At 41.3% G+C, this 22,840-nt stretch overlaps 1 long non-coding RNA gene across 2 annotated transcripts; it reads right to left on the reverse strand.

Annotated features, from left to right (window-relative positions):
• Positions 1-6,111: 6,111 nt before the first annotated feature.
• On the reverse strand, positions 6,112-8,823 carry LOC110785160 (uncharacterized). Of its 2 annotated transcripts, XR_008918612.1 has the most exons (4): positions 8,713-8,823; positions 7,545-7,658; positions 6,755-6,852; positions 6,112-6,244 (listed from the first exon to the last, which is right to left on the reverse strand). It is a non-coding gene; the product is annotated as an uncharacterized lncRNA (long non-coding RNA). The 2 variants fall into 2 exon arrangements; XR_008918611.1 differs by lacking the exon at positions 6,112-6,244 and having other exon boundaries at positions 6,281-6,852.
• Between the last annotated feature and the right edge of the window lie 14,017 nt (positions 8,824-22,840).

The raw sequence follows: 22,840 nt of genomic DNA on the forward strand, positions 1-22,840 counted from the left end.
ATTCATTTAATCCGGTGATCTATTACATGTCATTGGTGTGACCTTGTAGGTTCAGTCAAGAGTAAGTTGTGAGCTTAATATTCATTAGAACTCACTGATCGGAAGCATTTCTCTAGCTAGCTGTTCCGATCACTTGATCTCACTGAATTAATTGTTCGCCATTAATCTGAACCTTGGTATTAGACTTAATGCACCTTGGGTGAAGGACATATTTCCTTCAGTCTCCCACTTGTCATTCAGACAAGTGTGCATTCACATTCCTTTGTCACTTAGTGTTACTTACTGAACATAAGGTAAGATCCAAGCCATCCTTATTAGGTCCAGAAGTGTTTCTCGGATTACAGAGTTCAACTGTTAAACTTTTGCAGAAGGTTAAGCCTTAACCATTCTGAGCACGGCCATGCATTTTACAGTATCTAACTCTCCGAAAGGCCTTGTTACACAACAACACCATATCTTATCAAAGATAGAAGGAAAATCCATTCTTGCAATCTATGAACACTCACTTTGATACATAGTACGCCCAATAACTGCTTTTATAGCCTCCTTTTACGGTGCAACGTTTAGCTAGCATCAAAGCGAACTAATTCTCAAACGAGCAGACATAATCGCTCATGTTCCGAGGAACGGTTTCTAATCACCATTAATGAGAACTACCTATGACATGACTTTAATCTCTTAAAGTGTTCTTATGGTCAATCCGATACAAGATCCAATAAGTATCTATGCAAAAGATTCTGACATCCAGTCACTTTAGTTCAAGAAACAGAACTAAGTAATCTACTTGCAATCGAATCTTCATTAGTCATTGGTCGTCCACTTTTCAATGACCTAGATTAGGGATCCTTTGTGACTTCAATATTGAAGTTCACTTATGGGTGTTTCTTTGTCGAAGAATCCATCTTGACGTCCCATTTGAATGATTTGAATCACATGGACTTATCATTTAATACTAAACCAAAATTAAATGAATATGAAATAATAAATTTCATAAATATGAAATGGTTAAACCAATTGTTTTAAACATAGATCTAACAGATGTTCAAAAACAATAATTAGAAAATCAAAGCCATTCTCCAACATGCTTGATTCCAATGGCTGCTATATGTGCGTTGTGTTTCACTTGTGGCAACGGTTTAGTCAATGGATCCGCGACGTTATCGTCAGCTCCAACCTTGCAAATCTCGATTTCTTTTCTTTCAACGATCTCTCGAAGTATATGAAATCGCCGCAGTACGTGCTTGGACTTCTGGTGGCTCCTAGGCTCCTTTACGTAGGCAATAGCTCCGCTATTGTCGCAATACAAAGCCACTGGTCCTTTAATGGAGGGGACAACCCAAGTTCTTCGATGAACTTCCGAATCCAAACAGCTTCCTTTGCTGCTTCTGAGGCAACAATGTACTCGGCTTCAGTTGTAGAATCCGCAATACTGCTTTTCGTAGCACTTTTCCAGCTTATTGCTCCGCCGTTGAGGCAGAACACAAACCCAGACTGTGATCTGAAATCATCTCTGTCGGTTTGAAAGCTTGCGTCCGTATAGCCCTTAACAATCAACTCATCGGTACCACCATAAACCAGAAACTGATCCTTAGTCATTTTCAGGTACTTTAGGATGTTCTTGGCAGCAGTTCAATGTGCCTCACCTGGTTCTGACTGGTACCTGCTCGTTGCACTGAGTGCGAACGAAACATCCGGCCTTGTACAAATCATAGCATACATGATGGATCTAATAGCCGAAGCGTATGGAATTCCACTCATCTTTCTACACTCATCAGATGTTCTAGGACACTGATTCTTGCTTAGATATGTGCCATTTGACATGGGTAGATGGCCTCTCTTGGCTTCCATCATATTGAACCTAGCTAGAACTTTGTCAATGTAAGTGCTTTGGCTTAGTCCAATCATCCTCTTAGATCTATCCCTATAGATCTTGATGCCCAATATGTACTGTGCCTCTCCTAAGTCCTTCATTAAGAAACACTTTCCAAGCCAAGTCTTTACAAACTCCAACATAGGAATTGTAGACACCTAATTTGTGTCTCCCCTCTGGGATGATGACGATACCATTATCCTTACTAGGCGGTTGGAATAACTCCAGGCGGAAATCCCAATTGCTAAGTGTAGACACCTACTTTTGTCCCCATTCCCGAAAGGGAAGGTTCGATGATGAGAACATAAATCTCCACTTGACAACGCATCTCCTCTAAAATAACGAATCTCAATTCCCCTTTTCATTTCACCCGAAACTTGCTATTTATGGAAACCTGCTAAAAATAGTAACTGCCGTAATGGGTAGTTGTTAAAAGTGGCAAGCCATAAAAGATAGAAACCTGTCAGAATTAGGTGTTGCACTCCAACATAAATCCTAAATGAGATAGAGATTATGAGAGAATCCTATTCCTAATATGATTCGAAAATAAGAGTCACGTATTAATTAAAATCCTAACGAGCCTAGAGTTCGTAACGGGCCCAGACGCATTCTGTCACAAGGTTAATACGCACTAAAAGACTCCATTAAGTCTCAAACACTCCGGATTCTAGGAATCCGAATCTGACTGAGAAAACAGCCCAGATCCTATTTTCAACGCCTAACTCTGGGCGCCGAAATCTTCGGCGCCCAGGCCTGGGCGCTGAAATTACCTGGGACATATTCTTTCCTAATTCCTCGTGGATTAGAGTTCTACAATTCTATCTTTCCACGAACTCTTTTCTATAAATAGGGCCCTAAGTTCGACGTGAAAAAGAACAACACAATTATTATTCTGAGTATTGACTCTAAACCCCTAAGCCTAAGCCTCACGCTGCAAAAACTGATCACGCGTTCTGTCGCAATCGATCCATAAATCGAACAGAACGTATCCTGTCCCATAACTTGAGATTCGTTAAATAAAAGGAGAAATAGCAAAGTCAAAGTGGTTAGTTTTCTGAGAACCGTGACGCACCTCTCAAGGGTGCGTCGTAATGTGTCCCTTTTCCATGGTTTAATTGCTTTCCTCCCCCTTTTATGAACTGTTAAACTAATTAAATCTGATTGTTCTATCACGCCTAATAAAGATAATATGTTGGGAAATTGGATTATCATGCTAGGTCCCTTAAAACAATCTAAATCAGATAATCGCGTTCGATCTAGTACTATATGTTGCATATTGTTAAAATCAACTCAGATTAGTTTAATAGTTAACGCATGTCCCTTCAATTATTTATGCTCAGGTAGTAAGGATATCCTGCCTCTGGAGTTATCGAAGAGCGAGTACTCCTCTCGGTAGTTACAGTCCCCCGAACCCTCAATCTCTACCTTGCGGGTGTATGTTGAGAGATCCCCACACCAGGGATCATAAGGGAACCTACGGCCGTCGTGGTCAAACATAATTGCACTCCCTTTATGTCACGATAACCGGATTTTGTCAGTTTTTCTCATTGTCGTTAAAAACTGAATGGCGACTCCTCTATTACTAGTCAATTGGGTGTAAACTCACAGGAAATCCAATTACACTTGATTTGACAAAAAGAAACGTCACACCCACGAGGGACAAGGTCACGCATTAGCCTCGTGCTTTTTCGACCCCCTCACAGTGGCGACTCCACTGGGGATAGTGAAGGAAATACTCGTGCTTGTAGGTAATCAAAATAGCCAAAGGGTGAAACGATCCTACCCCGCGTTTATTTCCCCATTAAGTTGGGACGACCTGAAAATCAGCATATTAATGTGAACGGGCAGAACCTTATAACGAATCTTGGCTCCCTTAGATGTTTCATCTCGGGAGTTGGGACTAAGGATACCCATTGCCAACCGGGGGGTGCATACGCTTCGAATGTTGTCCACTCGGCACTTTCGCTAGTAGTACACCCGTCCCAAACCCAATCGCTCGCCCATTAGGTCCCTCTCATTGGTGCATGCCCCCTTGGCTTACATCGTGATTGGCCTCTTGGGCGAAATTCGTCTGTTGAAGACACTACCTCGACCGGGGCATGTGTTGGATCTGCGATAGAAGCAGTACCAAGCCAGGCGCAAATAACTACCCATAGAAGCCTATCATAAACTACATGACATATTATTATTGCCTCATGATGGAATGTTAGTTATGTGTAGCGAAATATAAGATTGTGTGTGACAAACAATGTTAGAAAACCAACGACCTTAAAAATTGCCCAAACATTCATAAACCAATTGGCCAAAGAGTTTTACCAAAATACGTGTTCCACAAACCCGAACGATCGCCACAAAAATAAGCGACGCTCGGGATGGCCTGTAACGAATCCCACAAACGCTGCACAACGCGTAAAGGACGTTATAAGGCAAGCACGCAAAATTAAAGTCGCAAAAACAAAAGTATACGCAAACAGAAATCGAGAACCAGCCAGGGACGCATTGTCAACGCCCCTGGCTGGGCGCCAAAATTTCTCACGCCCTACGCTGGGCGCTGAAGTTGCTGCCTGACCTTTTGGTCAGGCGCAGCAGCCTCGTGCCCGCGCAAAAAATATGTAGCAAAAAAAAACCATTCGTAAAAATTGCTGCAAGGGCGTATGAAAAGCACTCGATTCTTAAAGCGACTAAAAAAATATATAAATAACTCTTTGTGTCGTTGTTAGGCCTCCTACGACGACAATGTTCGGCACCAAAACCGACATGCTAATTAAATAATCTTGAATGTCACATGGGCAAAGTATTCAAAAAATAATGTTCAAATAGAGTCTTCAAGGAAAAATAATGTTCGAATAAAAAATATCCGAGTCTAGACTAGGCTATGCCAAAGTACAATCTAAATCCTAAAGTCTTAGTTGTCTTATCCATAGAATCGATCCTAATGCTTGGTGTCGTTCTGCAAGTTAAAAGGTTAAACCATATTGAGTCTCCTTTCCTAACATTTAAATCAATAAGCACCCATATGTAATTGTCATCCCTTGCTAAGAATCTACGGCCTCAATACTCTCTCTCACCAATAAAAAGAATATATTATAGTATTTGCAAAATGGAAACAGTCACATTCTGAAAATCATTCCCCATAGTCGCACAACCCCCAAAGTGAACCTAAGGTGTCAATACCATTAGCAAAAATTAATGGCCTCAAGGCTTATGATCACATTGGGTCACGATTATCATAGTCCTCTCGAGCCACTCGCTCCTTGAAATACTCCTAAGTACTGACTAAAAGATTTTCCATGAATGCAACACGACCAACCTTGAAAATACCCAAATCGGCATACCATAAGGCTACCATTGGGGTAAACCAATACACACTAAGAGGGAAGCCGCACTAATGATTCTAGTCTTGCAAAAATAAACATTTGATCTCCCCAAATAACTACCTTGCCAACATTAAGCAAAATGGCGCATGACAAATGAACACCCAATGGTTAAAATCTAAAGTGTCAACCAACGAAAGTTATGGTCCAATTACCCTAAGTCTGAGAGTTGCTTGGTCAAGTATTATAGGGTTACGCCACGTCATTATTATAGTCTAGGTCACCTCCTTGTATTCATACACGGTTTATAATCAGAAAGATTAATGAAAGTTCGAGTCTAAATCACAACATCCAATTAAATCCCGAAAACTGGAATCTGAAAAGAAGCAAAAAAAATATTTTCGATGTAATTCTTTCGTTAAATTTCAATAAAATAAAAACAACATTTCGAATCTACGCTATTTGCACATTTTAAGAAACGACTAAATACGCTTGCAAAGTAAGACGATTTAAAAGTCCACCCTACACTAGTAGAAAAAATGTCATTTACAGCGCGCATAAAAGGGCCTTTTTGCAGCGTTTTTGGACGCTGCAATTGTGAGGGTTGCAAATAAGGTACTTTTATTTGCAGCGAACAAAAACGCTGCAAAAAACCAATATTTGCAGCGCACATTGGTAACGCGCGCTACGAAATGTCCATTATTTACAACCTGTTTTTGTTCCCATGCGCTGCAAATAGAAGTTTTCCAAGGTAAAATGTTGACATTATTTACAGCGTTTCTAAACAGCAAGCGCTGCAAATAGTCAATTTATTTTTCAAAAAAAAATAAATTACAGCAATATTACAACGAATTGATATTATCAGCCATAATGTTATCATCTAGAACCTGTATAATACATATTTACATTATCCTACAACAAAATTAATATCAACAACTTACACAGTTACGCTACAAAACATATTTTTATTCTTAACCTATCTTCGCAATCATTTCTATAAAAAAAATATTCTGTGTGTTGGAAATTCATGAAGCCGGCATTGACAGGGGACCAAATGCATCTGCACATACACTTTGCAAAGAAGGCAATCAATAAATAAACTAGAAAACCGAACATTATTGCTTAGATTGGATTTTATAATAGAGACACCTTAGGAGCAGATACTTGGAACTATGACCCTCCCTCCCCTATATTTTTCAAGCATATTAAACATATTACATAGAGAAGTCTTGGTAAGAACTCTAAAAAAAAGTACATAGGGAAAAAAACATTTGCAAGTAGAAATGGGAGTCATTGTAACTTGTAAGGCAAAATAGTTAGCCATATCATGCTCCCTAAAACCTCCCTGATTGCAGGGGTAGCTATTGTAGCTAGGATGAGAATGGAATGTGGATTGCAGGTGCCACCCAAAAGAGGATCACGACATCAGCAATGGCGGCAGAAATGTATGGTATCAGATTGGGGTTACAAATTGCAAGAGAGAAAGGATGGGACCATATTATAGTGACTTCGGACTGTCAGCAGGAATTTGATTAACCAGAGAGAATAATTGGGGGATGATTTAGCTAACCTTGTACTTGACTGCAGGGAACTGAAGCTAGCCTTTTCAGAGATGCTCCTTCGGTACGAGGATAGAAGAACTAACCAACTGGCAGACTGCAAAAAGAGCTAGAGAAGAGAACGCGGAGATGAATGTTTTTATTATCAAAGGGAACACTGACATCTTTTGTAAACATTTGTATGAAGATGAACTTCATAAGTGTGATGTAGGAAATGGGTATGTAACGTAAATGACTCTGAGTAGCAGAACACTGTCTTTGAACTCTTGTATTATGGTCTTTAATTTAAATCTAGTCTGTCTGCCCTTTCTTACCAAATAAAAAAACCTCCCCGAAACCTCTACTTCACTTAATTTCATCGGAGACTCCAAATGCTCTTATTCATATTAAATAAGACAAAGTGGAAAAAAATAATAAGAAACATAAACTGGCGTTCATAATATCAATTACCATAGGGTGATGATAAAGGTCGCAAGTTGCGACAACATTTAGTTGTCGCAATCTTATGTGTCGCAGTTTAATTGGTACATATAGGCGCCACGTAGGCTATGCGTCATCCGAATATTTTTACTACCAATGCAATATTTTTACTATGAAAATATGTAAATAAGGTAGTCGATATAAAAAAGGAAACAAATTAGAATATTAAGATTTTCCCACCTTTTTTGTACATATATAATTGGTTATATATAAGTTAAATATTTCAGTTTCCAATTTAAATCATGACATGTAAACATGTCATGTCATCATTGTGACACATCTTAAAGGTCGCATGTTGCGACCTTTATCATTTTCGATTACCATATACAGGACTTCTTCTGTAGGCCCCTCTGTTAGCATTACGGTCATAACCTTAAAATTTTAACCCTTGGCAGTGCGCTTCCTTGGTTCAACGTGACTGTTGTAAGCTGCATTCTGGGAAGTGAGAAAATCAATATTCAGTAACAAGCCTAGCAGTGAGACTAAATTGACAATAGAACTGATTCTATGCAGCAATGTAAACTCAACAAACAACGTACATAAGCCTTTAAGAACAAGTTCTAGAAAACTGACATGAAGTGGTTGAAAATAAGTATAACCATACATTAGAATATGGATTATAAACTGACATCCTCAAAAGAGTATCTGTGTCTACTGATCATCATTCCCAGCTCAAAATGGCAATCACAAACATATAACACACACAGCCACCTCCAACAGACAACACATAACAGAGTTTATATATATACATATATATATATATATATATATATATATATATATATATATATATATATGAGTCGCAAGCTGAACCTAGATATACATATTTGCAAAGAAACACAAGCAAAGAAAATGTGAATAAAAAATACAATTTAGGGAAACAACTTGCAGTAGCAACAATTTAAACACGGGCATTGAATGTGCTTGGAGGAAGGTTCAAGTGTCAGAAGACAATGATAGGCGGTTGAACAAGAGTTTCAGATAACTGACATCATACTATTAGAACCTTACTTCAGACACCCCTCCCAATTCATGCATCTTCATGGTAGTTCCAGCAGTTTATAAAGCTTACTATTGAAGTTTCTAATAAACTGAACGAGTAAAATGATTTGTAAAGTAACTACCAAGTGTCCTACCTCTAATTTGGTTCCTAAATCTTGCAGGACAGGAAGACGATCATAACTACCCGTCTCTGTCTAAATCGAGTAAAATGATCTGATGTACGCACACATTTTCCATCAAACAGGTCCAATCATTTGAATCCTACATATGTCAAAGAATGTTCTTGGGAAACTTTTTGGCTTATAATGAGTCAGTCTAATTAGTGCTACTTTTTGGCTTAGTAATCGTGAGTTCAATCCAGTTAATCCAGTTCCATACACTGAATAAATTACAAGTGTTTCCCAACATACTGAATAAATTACCTAACGAACGAGACAAACAACGAAACACCAATTAAATGGAAACAAATTATTCCAAAACTACACACCTTTAGGCATCCCCATCTCGTGCTCGAATTTCCCCTGCATTTAACGAAGCACACCAGCTTCATCTACAAGTTCATCCAACGATCTGTGTCACGAATGTGCGGAGTAGTTTGGCATGATTCTTCAAATAGAATTAAAAGACCTCAAATGATATGAGTGAACAGTATTATGGTGCTTTGATACTTTGTAAGTGAAAGTTCAGGCAAGTAGTGTGGAGCCTTCTATTACCCAGATAATTTCAAAAGTTGTTTTCATGTAAGCTCCTTATTATATCAATTTGGGACGACAACCTTGGGTTTGATTTCAAATATTTATTTGGCACTTAAAAAACATATTTTGACATCAAAATCAGAATATTTGATTTAATTGAAATAGGTCCATGGATAAGACATAACAATGCATCCTGAGTTTTTACTAAAAGAAATAATAGAGCAGCTCAATTGTGAATTTTTGATGGATTTGACGTCTAAAACCGATATTATGATTCACAATCTTCAAGGTAAGAATGATTCAGCAACCCTGTCACTCTATAAAACATTTACAAAGTTTAGATTTTATTCAACTTTTAAGAAACTGATAGCACCTATGAGCCATATAGCTCCAGCAAATGGCCAGAAAAGGTCTGAAGTCTGAACTTGAGAATGAGAATACGGTTTAAAAGCAAAGAAGTATGAAAAGATATGGAGGATAGCGAGGAACAGTTCACCCTTGATATAATTCAACTATGAGCCTATGAGCTGATGAGCTAACCTTCCATGGATAGAGCAAATACTTTAAGAACATGGCCATCATACCATGCACTCATGCATACATCCCATATTGCCGAGATGTAACTAAAGTTAAGCAGTTAGGAGATCAAATAGATAAGCTATATAAAATCCATATTCTATAACTCTTCTAACCATTAAATTCTTATTTTCTTTTTACCACATGAAACAATTAGAATTCATAAACAGGTGGTAGATTGCAAAATTTGCATAGCAGAAACCCCACCTCCCCTCTCTGTCCCTGTAGCCACCTACTTTTGTCCCCATTCCCGCAAGGGAAAGGTTCGATGATGAAAGCATAAAAGCTCCAATTGACAACGCATCTCCTATAAAATAAACGAATCTCGATTCCCTATTTCATTTCACCCAAAACCTGCTATTTATGGAAACCTGCTAAAAATAGTAACTGCCGTAAAAGGTATCGTCTAAAAGTGGCAAATCATAAAAAATAGAAACCTGTCAGAATTAGGTGTTGCACTCCAACATAAATCCTAAATGAGATAGAAAACCGCGATAATGCTATTCCTAATAGGATCCGGAAATAAGAGTTACGTATTAATTAAAATCCTAACGAACCTAGAGTTCGTAACGCGCCCAGACGCATTCCGTCACAAAATTGATACGCGCTAAAAGACTCGAATTAATCTCAAACTCTACGGATTTTAGGAATCCGAATCTGATTAAACAAAACTGCCCAGACCCTATTTTCAACGCCTGGCTCTGGGCGCTGAAAGTACCTGGGTACGTCTCTTTTCCTAATTCTTTGCGGATTAGAAATCCGCAATTCTATCTTTCCACGAACTCTTCCCTATAAATAGGCCCCTAGTTTCGACGTGAAACAACACACAACAACACATAATATATTCTGAGTATTGACTCTAAACCCCTTAGCCTAAGCCTCTCGCTGCTAAACTGTTCACGCGTTCTGTCGCAATCGATCCATAAATCGAACAGAACGTATCCTGTCCCATAATCGAGATTCGTTAAATAAAAAGGAGAAATAGCAAAGTCAAAGTGGTTAGTTTTCTGAGAACCGTGACGCACCTCTCAAGGGTGCGTCGTAATGTGTCCCTTTTCGATGATTTAACTGCTTTCCTCGCCCTTTTTATGAACTGTTAAACTAACCTAATCTGATTGTTCTATCACGCCTAACGAATATAATATTTTTGAAATCGGATTATCATGCTAGGTCCCTTAATATTATTTAAATCAGATAATCACGATCGAATTAGTATTATATGTTGCATATTGCTAAAATCAATTCAGATTAGTTTAATAGTTAACGCATGTCCCTTCAATTATTTATGCTGAGCTAGTAAGGATATCCTGCCTCTGGAGTTATCGACGAGCGAATTACTCCTCTCGGTAGTTACAGTCCCCCGAACCCTCAATCTCTACCTTGCGGGTGTATATTGAGAGATCCCCACACCAGGGATCACAAGGGAACCTACGGCCGTCGTGGTCAAACATAATTGCACTCCCTTTATGTCACGATAACCGGGTTTTGTCAGTTTTTCTCATTGTTGTTAAAAACTGAATGGCGACTCCTATATTACTAGTCAATTGGGTGTATACTCATAGGAAATCCAATTACACTTGATTGAATAAAATAGAATCGTCACGCCCACAAGGGACAAGGTCACGCATTAGCCTCGCGCTTTTTCGACCCCCTCACAGTGGCGACTCCACTGGGGATAGTGAAGGAAATACTCGTGCTTGTAGATAATCAAAATAGCCGAAGGGTGAAACGATCCTACCCCGCGTTTATTTCCCCATCAAGTTGGGACGACCTGAAAATCAGCATATTAATGTGAACGGGCAGAACATCATAACGAATCTCGGCTCTCTCGGGAGTTGGGACTAAGGATACCTTTTTTCGCCAATAGGGGGGTGCATACGCCGCGCATGTTTCCCATTCGGTACTTTGTGCAGGTAGTACACCTATCCCGAACCCAATCGCTCGCCCATTAGGTCCCTCTCGCCTGCATGCCCCCTTGGCTCGCACTTGCGGGTTGGCCTCTTGAGCGAAATTCGTCCGTTGAAGACACTACCTCGACCGGGGCATGTGTTGGATCTACGATAGAAGCGGTACCAAGCCAGGCGCAAATACTACCCATAGAAGACTATCATAAACTACGTGGCATATTTAATTTTCAAATCCATGTTTGTAATGTAGTTATGTGTAGCGAAATATGTGATTGTGTGTGACAAACTATCCTAGAAAACCAATGACCTTAAAAATTGCCCAAACATTCATAGACTAATTTGCCAAAGAGTTATACCGAAACACGTGTTCCGCAAACCCGAATGATCGCCACAAAATAAGCGACGCTCGGGATGGCCTGTAACGAATCCCACAAAACGCTGCCACGCGTAAAGGACGTTATTAGGCAAGCACGCAAATCGAAGTCGCATAAACAAAAGACAGAAAACGAGAACCAGCCTGGGACGCATTTTCAACGCCCCAGGCTGGGCGCCTGAATTTCTCACGCCCACTGCTGGGCGCTGAAGTTGCTGCTTGGCTTTCTGGTCAGGCGCAGCAGCCTCGGTGCCCAAGCAAAAAGAAAGTACGTAGCACAAAAAATGCTCATCGAAAGAATTGCTACGAGGGCGTAAGAAAAGCACTCGATTTCAAAAGGCGACTCGCGAAAAATTAATGACTCTTTGTGTCGTCGTTAGGCCTCCTACTATGAATGTCACACGGACAAGTGTTTCGAAAATCCAAAGAACGACCAAAATAAAAAAAACCCCCGAAAAGTGTACCGACAAAAGAAAGAGCGAAAAGAAAACACCAATTTAGAGAGTCGAAGTCTAGACCAAGTAATGCTTGAAACTTTGGGAACCTAAACTTTAGCTTATCTTATGCCTAGGACTGGTCCTGCCACCTGGTGCCGATCAGGGAATCAACGGCTAGTGCGTCTCGAAGATACATCACCAACACCAGGTCTAGTAACTCCAAGCTCCGTCCGTCGTCCCTCATTTCAAGGATCTCCGCTTCCCCAACCTCGATTCACACCTCCAAACATGTCCATCGAAGATTTGCGAGACCAGATGGTCCAAATGACCCAACTCATGGGCCAACTGAAAATGGAAAACGAAGCCTTAGCGGCTGCGCAAGCCAAAAATGACCTCGAAAACGAGAAGAGGATCGAAAAAATGGTCCTACAGCAAACCATGGGGAGAAAATACTTCTCCCTCGAGCCTGAACCTTTTTCTGGCAAATTACCAGAAAAGTTCAGTTCATCTGACTTACCAAAGTTCAAGGCCACGGACAACCCCCGTGATCATCTACTGAGCTTTGTGAATACCATGAACTTGAAGGGCGTGGACAAGTCCATGTACCTACCTGCCTTTCCTTTGTCCTTGGAACCTGTGCCGCTCAAATGGTACTATCACCAGGACCCTAAGCTCTTCCCCACCTGGGAAGACTTTGTCAATGTCTTCATCAAGCAATACTCGTCGAACATGGATTTCCAAGTCACCATGCGCGAGCTGGAAGTTCTCTTCCAAAAGAAAAATGAAGGTTTCACGACCTACTTTGCTAGATGGAGGGACCAGGCGGCCCAGCTAATCAATAGGCCTCCCGAAACAGAATTGGTCCAAAAATTCATTGACAACTTGGACCCGGCTTACAGACAACACCTTAGGTACCTGGGACTCGACACTTTCAAAAGGGTTTATGATGTGGGAATAAAAATCGAGGACGACCTCGCCAAAACCATACAGAGCAAACCTGCATATAAGACCAACACCTATAATCGGGGTAACACACCCCAAGCCCAAGATGTCCATGCTGTAGAAGAGACTCCCGCCCGAAGATACCCTGTAAGATGGGTCCGAGACCGAAAGTTTGCCCCACTCGGGTCAACTTTGGTACAAGCCTTTGAAAGACTAACCAATCAAGGAAAGTTGAGACCTATAGGCCCCACCCGTGAACATCCTGTCAAAAACAAATATTGGGTCGAAAGTACTTACTGCAAATTCCATCAAGGAAATGGGCATGACACTGAAAACTGCTGGCATCTAAAACATACGATCCAGGACATGATAGAGGATGAAGTAATACCTCTCCCTAACGTTGGCAAACCCAACAACAACAAGAGCCCACTCGGCTCTTGTCACATCTCTCTCGACCAACCAGAGAATTTCGACCCCACGGTGTATATTACACCTCAAGGTACACCACTCGCTGTGGTACCTATGGATCGAATCGAGGGGGAAGTGTGCGGTGTGTGGAACGATGATGCTGAAGATATTTACCTATCTCAAGTATCGGGCCAGGACCTCTTCACTGAAACTTGGCCCGGGTATGCTCTCATTGACACCACCCCTCAGGAGCCCGAGGTCGACAACCTCACCCGATCCGGAAGGATATACCAACCGGATATTCACCCACCTCTTATGGACGACATCCCGGTTAGGCAAACTCCTGAGAACGGGCGGCACGCCACCGTCGCGGAAGTCATTGAAAATCCTCTCCTGAAGCAACTGAAAAGAACCAAGGCTGAGATTACCATCTGGGATCTTATGTGTACTTCAAAGAAACATCGCGAAAATCTTATTCGCTCCCTTGACCTCATCTCAGTACCCACAGATATCACACCTGACTCATTGGTTAGCCATGTCAGGAGAGATGCCGGAGAAAAGGCCATAGTTTTCACTGATAAAGACTTACCCAAAGAGGGGGGTGCTCACAATAAAGCCCTTTACTTAGTGGTTGGATGCAAAGGACAAAACATCCCCCTAACGCTCGTAGATAATGGTTCGGCGGTTAATGTCTGCCCATTGCGAACCGCCCATTGCTTGGGGCTAGGAAGCGATGACTTCCAAACCTCCTCACAAGGGGTACGAGCTTATGATAACTCCCGAAGGCCTGTGTTGGGAAAAATCAACCTTACCATACAAACTGGGCCTGTGGCACGCACCACGGAGTTTCAAATAATCGACATCAAGCCCACTTTCAACCTCCTCTTGGGGCGACCTTGGCTCCATGACTTAGGAGGTGTGGCTTCAACCTTGCACCAAATGCTTAAACTTAACCATAACGGGGTAATACTAGAAATCCGCGCCCCTCCTCTCGACGTCAGTTGTACTATGGTTGGAACGGCCGAAACTGCAGATGACCTTTATGGGTTTCAAATGGAAGAAGCAATCCACTTCATCGAAGATTATGATCCAACATTCCTAGACCCGCATGCATCCCGAGTCATCCCTAGAATGCTGTTGGCTCAAGGTTATTTCCCAGGAACCCCATTGGGCATAAGGAAGAAGGAATGCACATTCCATCCTTTTCCCGACAAATCTACTCCCTTTGGCTTAGGTTATGAACCAACGGAGGAAGATATTGCTGACCGCCTATCTAGGCTACGCCTTAACAAAGCCAAACAAACCACCCTCCTTCCCCCATATCAAAGGACCCTTAACGGGATGTTTGTTCGGGAAGGAGAAGAACACCCATGCTGTGATTTCCCTGAACCCTTCGTTCAGGATGGCTTGCTAAAATCCGGATTTGAAATTTTCCATGACTGCCACACCTTGGATGAGACACCCCACCTCACCAAGACTAAAACAGCTGAAATATTGGACAACTAGGCTCTATGAACATTATTTAACGAATCGAGGCCTATGGAGAACGAGACTGTGATGACTACCCTAGCTTTACAAGATGAAGGTTTCGATCCAACCCGGTTAATCTCTCCTGCATCAACAATAGAAGAGGTCGAGAACGGATGGGTGAAGACATATCAGTGGGTCAACGCAAAAGGAATAGGATTCAAGATGAGTACCGGTGAAGGACCGAAGTTTTATGAGACTAAACCCCAGGCTTGAGCCATATAGAGCACCATTAGTAGTTCTTTAGATTGATAGAAAAAATAATAGAGACTTTAGATGGTCCTAAGGCCCTTTAGAATATGGGTCAGTTTTATTTCAGTGTGTTTTCCTTACTTTCCAAATCAATAAAGGCGTAATATTTCTCCTAAAAATTTTATTCTAACACTAAATAAACACCAAATGTACTTGCAAAATAAAAAAATAAAGAAGCGGCCCACTATAGGCCCAACCAGCAAAGCCCACTCGGTTTTGAAATAATGCCATGTGAACCAGTTCCCGAAACCCACAAAATAAACCACACTATCCCATCCTCAAAACCTAAAAAGCCAACCAATGTCATCATGAGAGCCAATCCATGCAACCCAAAATAAAAAAGAAATCAAAAATTTAAAACAAATGCAAATGTTACCAAAAAATAAATTCATAAAACATAGAATCCACCAACAGCTGTTTCACATAGATTCCATCATACCCTCCACAAAGATCTTCATAAGTTCCGCACCCTAACTCCATTTTCAAAACTGTTTTGAGTCACCAATAGAAAAAATTAATCTGGACAAAAATGCGTTTCACGCTAACAGTCAAAAAAGCCTCCAAAATAGCCTCAAAATTAACTTTAACTACGAAGCAAAATATCAAGGCACAAAAAACGAAATAGAAATAAACGCAAGAACATGTGAAGCAAAAAACGTCAAAATTGACCGCTCAAGTCATTTTCAGCGCCCAGGGCTGGGCGCCGAAATTTCTGACGCCCCAGCCTGGGCGTTGAAACTCTCTGCCTGCCAAAAGTTTTCCTTTTTCCGAAAAGTGCTCGTCATTTTATCCGCACACAACGGAAAAATAACGAACACTTGGGGGGTACAGTACGTATCCAAATAGATTGGTCGAATTTTACGCAACCTATGGAAAACGACAGATGAAAATAATGGCAAATACTTCACTCATTTGACCGATTAAGTAATATGTTTCCACTTCGGGACATATCTACCGAAATCCGGCATACTAGAACTTATTCTAAAGCTAAGAACTACGCGCGACCTGATTCTGACAAGATACGTAGGCAATCCTTACCAAGGATTCGGTCTAAATAATAATAAAAAAATTATATTCTTTGTGTAAAAAAGGTGTTAGACATATAAACAAAATTGAATGGAAACTAAAAATACGCCTTTATTAAAATATAATAAGAAGGAAAACAAAGTGCTAGGAATAAAAACAAACACAACTGAAATAAATAGAGGGCACCTACACCCTAGCAAAGAGCTACACTACTCTAGTTCTTCCGGATCATCAAATAAAGTCTTGAAGAGAGCAATGTTCGCAGGATCCACCCCCATAGTCTTCTGCGCTGCCCCGATATCAATCTCCATAAGAACTGGCTCCTGGACACTAACTTCCAAAGATGCCAAAGCTTTAGAAACATTCTCAGTAATAGCCCGCTCAGCCTCAAGGGCACAAACAGTGGTGGGAGAAGGATTACTATCATCAACTGGACTAGCCACTGTTTCTACAGGCGGCTGAGCCTTCCTAACCCATACATTGTTCCGGCGACGATCTCCGCGAGAGCTTGCATTTCTTTTAACAACAGCAGGCCCCTTCATGTTAGGCATCTTTTTAGGCCTGACACTGGAACGGGGAAGAACTTCCTTTCGCTTTCGATCAGGACGAGCTTTCACAGTCTTAAAACTATAGGTACGAGGTCTGGCGGAATCAGGACCCTCATACTTAACACGAATACGAGGTATCAAAAGCTCAGCCGGCTCCCCATTACGAGCCTCGGTCCTCGCATCCTTGTCATCGGAACTCATCCACAACTTATAATTTTCAGAAAGACCCACAAACCCATTTATAGCTACAGCCCAACGCGGGATACCATCATAATACCTAGCCCACGCTAAGACCCGTGTTTGCGCAAAGGTCACTACCTTAGGTGGTACCGTATCAGAAAAGGGGATAGTCTGCCTTAAACCATATTGACGCATGACTAGGTAAGGGAAAATATAAATGGGACAAGATAGCCCCAACAAAGAAATATAAACCGATACATCAGACCCCCCTGTCATAGTAGTCAAACCCCACCATGGTACCACCCACTTAATAGAACAAATGCCATAAGTAAAAAAAGAGGTCAATTCGGCCTCGTCCTTGCCTTGGTGCAAGTATTTTCGGTTACCCAAAGCTATAGGGCGATAATGTTTATGATCGGCAGGAGCTTCCAAAAGTCTAAGCCGTTCCGCAAGCCAAATCTGCAAAAACAGGTACGATCGAATCAAAAGAATGAAAAGAAAGAAAAAAGGTTCCTGGGGCGCAGTTTCAACGCCCAGGACCAGGCGCCGAATATTCCCGCGCCCAGCCCTGGGCGCTGAAACTCAGCCCCAGGCGAAAAGAAATATATAAAAGTGGCGTATGTGTGCGCAAAGAAAAAAATAGATTACCTGCAGTAATAGGGGGCTTCCCTTAAAAATTTCGGATTTGGCATCCTTCTTCAGCTCATCCGCACTCAGCAAAGTCTCAGCAACAACCAACGGCATAATAGAATAGCAACTTTCCATCTGGCTAATCAAGGGGATCAGCCTTATGTCACCGAACTCACCATTATTATTCGACAGCAAATAATGATTCAACAAGCAAAATACAAGGGCTCGAATGTTCAATTTTTGTTCGGTCATATTCTTACTAGGCCTAAAATGATGTTTTACGAGTTTTGCCAAGTTAACCTTATCGTCTACAACAAGTTCAGCAAACATGTTATCATCTAGCCCTAGGAACGCCCTTATGGTTGTTTTACCCTCTTCAATAGTGCCAAGAGTAACAGGAGTAGCATTAGTAGGATAACCAAGGATCGCAGCAAATTCATCAGGCAAAGGACATATTTCATTGCCCCGAAAGGAAAAAACATGATGATCGGAGTCCCAAAAGTTTAGGGCAGCATGCAGAAAATTATAATCAATATTAATTTGTTGTAAGCCTAAAAGTGCCTCTAAGTGGTATTCTTTTAACAAAGCTTTTTCTGTGGGAGTAAGGGCTCGTAGCCAACGCCTAACAGTCCGTTGGAGTGAGAAAGTAGGGATCGACATGGCAAAAGCAGTAAATAATTAGAGCACAGCAAAAAAGAGAGAAAGAATTTGAGAGTGGTGGAAAATAAGGACGTACCTAGCCCCTATATATAGCTGAACGCACCCAATAAACATCCTGATCCCATTCGGAAACGTGTTTAGAAATCTGAAAATCAAATATTACCAGGAAAGAACTTTCAGCGCCCACCTCTGGGCGCCGAAATTTTTACGCCTGAGCTTGGGCGCTAGAAATGCAGCCCAAGGCCCAGATTTCACAAAAACACGGAATAGGAAAGAACTTAAGACTGTGTTGCTAAAACACGAGGCCCTATTACAAGTAAGATCAAGCCCAAAGCGCCTTTAGCTCCCAAATAAGCAAAAAATAATAATAACATTGAAACTTGGTCGAAACTTAGACTCATCTCAGAAAACGCTCATGTACACTTTTCAAAAAAAGCAAGTTAAATGGTCATTCTTCGAAACACCAAAAATATGTGTCGTCAAGTCATTGGTTTTCCAAATAGAAAATGTCTGTCTGTCAAAGGGATAATCCGGGACAAGCCAAAACCGGATGTCGCCTGAAAGCTAAAGTCGCACTCCACGGCTTCACTAAAATAGCACCCTACTATAGGAGGTCGCTCGCACATACGAGCGTGACCCCAAACATGATTACAAGACGCGAAAAACAACCGACGAGCCCCAACACTTGGGGGCTCTCGAAAAGTGGACTCTAACAAAGAGCGCGCAATCAAAATCACATTCCCAGACTGGGCCACGCGCCATATCATGTTTGGATATCTCAAAAAATATATTGTTAAATATACACAGTGTGGACCCACTTATAGGACACATCTAATCAGGAAATATTACGACCCACCAACAGGTTGTAATCACCAAAGGTCTTCTACATAGGCAAAATAAGAAATTCAAAATGGGCTCGCCCACCCTCAGCGGGCGGGGTCTGCGTCACTAGCCGCGCAGGTCCTCAGTTTTTCGAAGAATAAAAGTCTTCAAATTTAAAATAGGTTCGCCATCTTCAGCCGGCGGGGTCTACGGCGCAAACCACGTAGGTCCTTATTTTCAAAAAAAAAAACAAAAATTTCAAAACAGATTCGTCCACTTCTATCGGACGGGGGGTCCACCCTCAGCGGACAGGCTCGCCATCTTCAGCCGGCGTGGTCTACGTCACAAACCGCGTAGGTCCTTATTTTCAAAAAAAATATCAAAACAGATTCGTCCACTTCTATCGGACGGGGGGTCCACCCTCAGCGGACAGGCTCGCCCACCTTCAGCGGGCGGGGTCTGCGTCACTAACAGCGCAGGTCCTTAGTCGCTGCAGCGATAACTTTTATTGGTTTTCCCTTTTTCCAAAAATTAAAGGATTGGTTTGTTGGATTTTCCTTCGTTTTACGTCCTATAAAAACAAGGGGGTTTTCTCGTTTAGCTAGCCCTGAAAATGAGAATCTTTAAAAACGTTTTACCTCGTGATTGGGCTTGGCCAGGCCCAATTACACTTTACAGCTTTAATTTCAAAAACATCTGTAGTTACTCCCAATGACAAAGTGAGGGAGTTTCTACGCATCTTTAGATCCTTCCAATGACAAAGTGAGGAATTTCTATACTATCAGTTGACAAATCCCAATGACACGTGAGGGATATATCGACACTTCAAGTGATGACCCTTAAGTCAAATGTTATCACTCGGGGGCTCGTGAGACCCTCGCAAAACAGGTCACATACACCATGGCTTGTGTGACGCACTCGGTCTAATACTTTGACCATCGTCTTACTCCAAGACTCAGTCAAAGTGGGGGCTAACTGTAGACACCTAGTTTTGTCCCCATTCCCGCAAGGGAAAGGTTCAATGATGAAAGCATAAAAACTCCACTTGACAACGCATCTCCTATAAAATAAACGAATCTCGATTCCCTATTTCATTTCACCCAAAACCTGCTATTTATGGAAACCTGCTAAAAATAGTAACTACCGTAAAAGGTAGCGTCTAAAAGTGGCAAATCATAAAAGATAGAAACCTGTCAGAATTAGGTGTTGCACTCCAACATAAATCCTAAATGAGATAGAAAACCGCGAGAATCCTATTCCTAATAGGATCCGGAAATAAGAGTTACGTATTAATTAAAATCCTAACGAACCTAGAGTTCGTAACGGGCCCAGACGCATTCCGTCACAAAATTGATACGCGCTAAAAGACTCGAATTAATCTCAAACTCTACGGATTTTAGGAATCCGAATCTGATTAAACAAAACTGCCCAGACCCTATTTTCAACGCCTGGCTCTGGGCGCCGATATCTTCGGCGCCCAGGCCTGGGCGCTTAAAGTACCTGGGTACGTCTCTTTTCCTAATTCTTTGCGGATTAGAACTCCGCAATTCTATCTTTCCACGAACTCTTCCCTATAAATAGGCCCCTAGTTTCTACGTGAAACAACACACAACAACACATAATATATTCTGAGTATTGACTCTAAACCCCTTAGCCTAAGCCTCTCGCTGCAAAACTGTTCACGCGTTCTGTCGCAATCGATCCATAAATCGAATAGAACGTATCCTGTCCCATAATCGAGATTCGTTAAATAAAAAGGAGAAATAGCAAAGTCAAAGTGGTTAGTTTTCTGAGAACCGTGACGCACCTCTCAAGGGTGCGTCGTAATGTGTCCCTTTTCGATGATTTAATTGCTTTCCTCACCCTTTTTATGAACTGTTAAACTAACCTAATCTGATTGTTCTGTCACGCCTAACGAATATAATATTTTTGAAATCGGATTATCATGCTAGGTCCCTTAATGTTATTTAAATAAGATAATCACGATCGAATTAGTATTATATGTTGCATATTGCTAAAATCAATTCAGATTAGTTTAATAGTTAACGCATGTCCCTTCAATTATTTATGCTGAGCTAGTAAGGATATCCTGCCTCTGGAGTTATCGACGAGCGAATTACTCCTCTCGGTAGTTACAGTCCCGCGAACCCTCAATCTCTACCTTGCGGGTGTATATTGAGAGATCCCCACACCAGGGATCACAAGGGAACCTACGGCCGTCGTGGTCAAACATAATTGCACTCCCTTTATGTCACGATAACCGGGTTTTGTCAGTTTTTCTCATTGTTGTTAAAAACTGAATGACGACTCCTATATTACTAGTCAATTGGGTGTATACTCACAGGAAATCCAATTACACTTGATTGAATAAAAAAGAATCGTCACACCCACGAGGGACAAGGTCACGCATTAGCCTCGCGCTTTTTCGACCCCCTCACAGTCCCTTTAATCAAAAGGGTTCATAACTGGAAGACATAGAGGTACATCCCTTCTCATATTGAGAAATAAAATTAGCAAAGTTTTATACGAAGTATAAAATTTTTAGCAGTGAAGGACCATAAAGATGAAATTGAACCGCCATACGGTCACACGGATACAGAGAGAGAAAAGACAAGGGTTTATCAACATCCATCTTTAGGCTGATTCAACACCAAACAATAGAGGGTGAGAGGGTAAGATGGAAAATAGTTAATCCTTTTCTTCAAATCACCTATTCTGTCGCACAACAAAATATCCCAAGAGTACACACAACTTAGCCACTCAAATTGTTAAATTCCGCCCCAACACACATGAGCCAAGGCATGCCCATTTCACCACTACTATCCTCCCCCATCCGCCTTGAGTTTTGGTCGACTTATAAGGGCCTTGTCAGGACTGAATAACTTGGATGTTCAATGCCCGAGCCAAAAGGACACCAATCCCCACGTAAGAAAGAGTGCCGGTAGCATACCCTAAAATCCATTGCCTAGAATCCTAAATGTAGTTAATCTAATTACCTAGATCTAATAGGAACACCATCAGCAAAATCCATAATTATGATTGAAAAAGCCTCTGAAATAATCTACATACTGAATAAATTACCTAACGAACCAGACAAACAACGAAACACCAATTAAATGGAAACAAATTATTCCAAAAACTACACACCTTTAGGCATCCCCATCTCGTGCTAGAATTTCCCCTGCATTTAACGAAGCAGGCCAGCTTCATCTACAAGTTCATCCAACCTCTTCCGGGTACTTTTCAAGAATTTATTCCAATTTTATTCAAAAAAAACAATGAATTAGCAGAAAGACGATCTGAAAAGGGAATAAGGTTTAGGAGAGAGAAAGAGGAACAAACCTGAGATTTAGAATCCTTGATAGCAGCGGCATCGGAAGCATCGGCATTCGGAAACTCGTCGTGGTAGAGAGCAGCGAGTTCTCCTTCTCCGTAATTTTCGTTCTCCTTCGTTTGAGATTTTTGTGTAAATTCAAGAAAATCTAGTAGAGTAAAATTGATAACCAAAATCACCAAACAAAGTAGAAGAAAATCTATGAATGAAATTTGATTCAGAACGAATATGTAATGGAGAAGAGTATGAGCGTTAGATCTAAGCTAAGAGAGGAGAGAGAAAGAGAGGCTGTGAGGGA

Source organism: Spinacia oleracea, chromosome 4, assembly GCF_020520425.1.
Source record: "Spinacia oleracea cultivar Varoflay chromosome 4, BTI_SOV_V1, whole genome shotgun sequence".
Taxonomy (NCBI): Eukaryota; Viridiplantae; Streptophyta; class Magnoliopsida; order Caryophyllales; family Amaranthaceae; genus Spinacia; species Spinacia oleracea.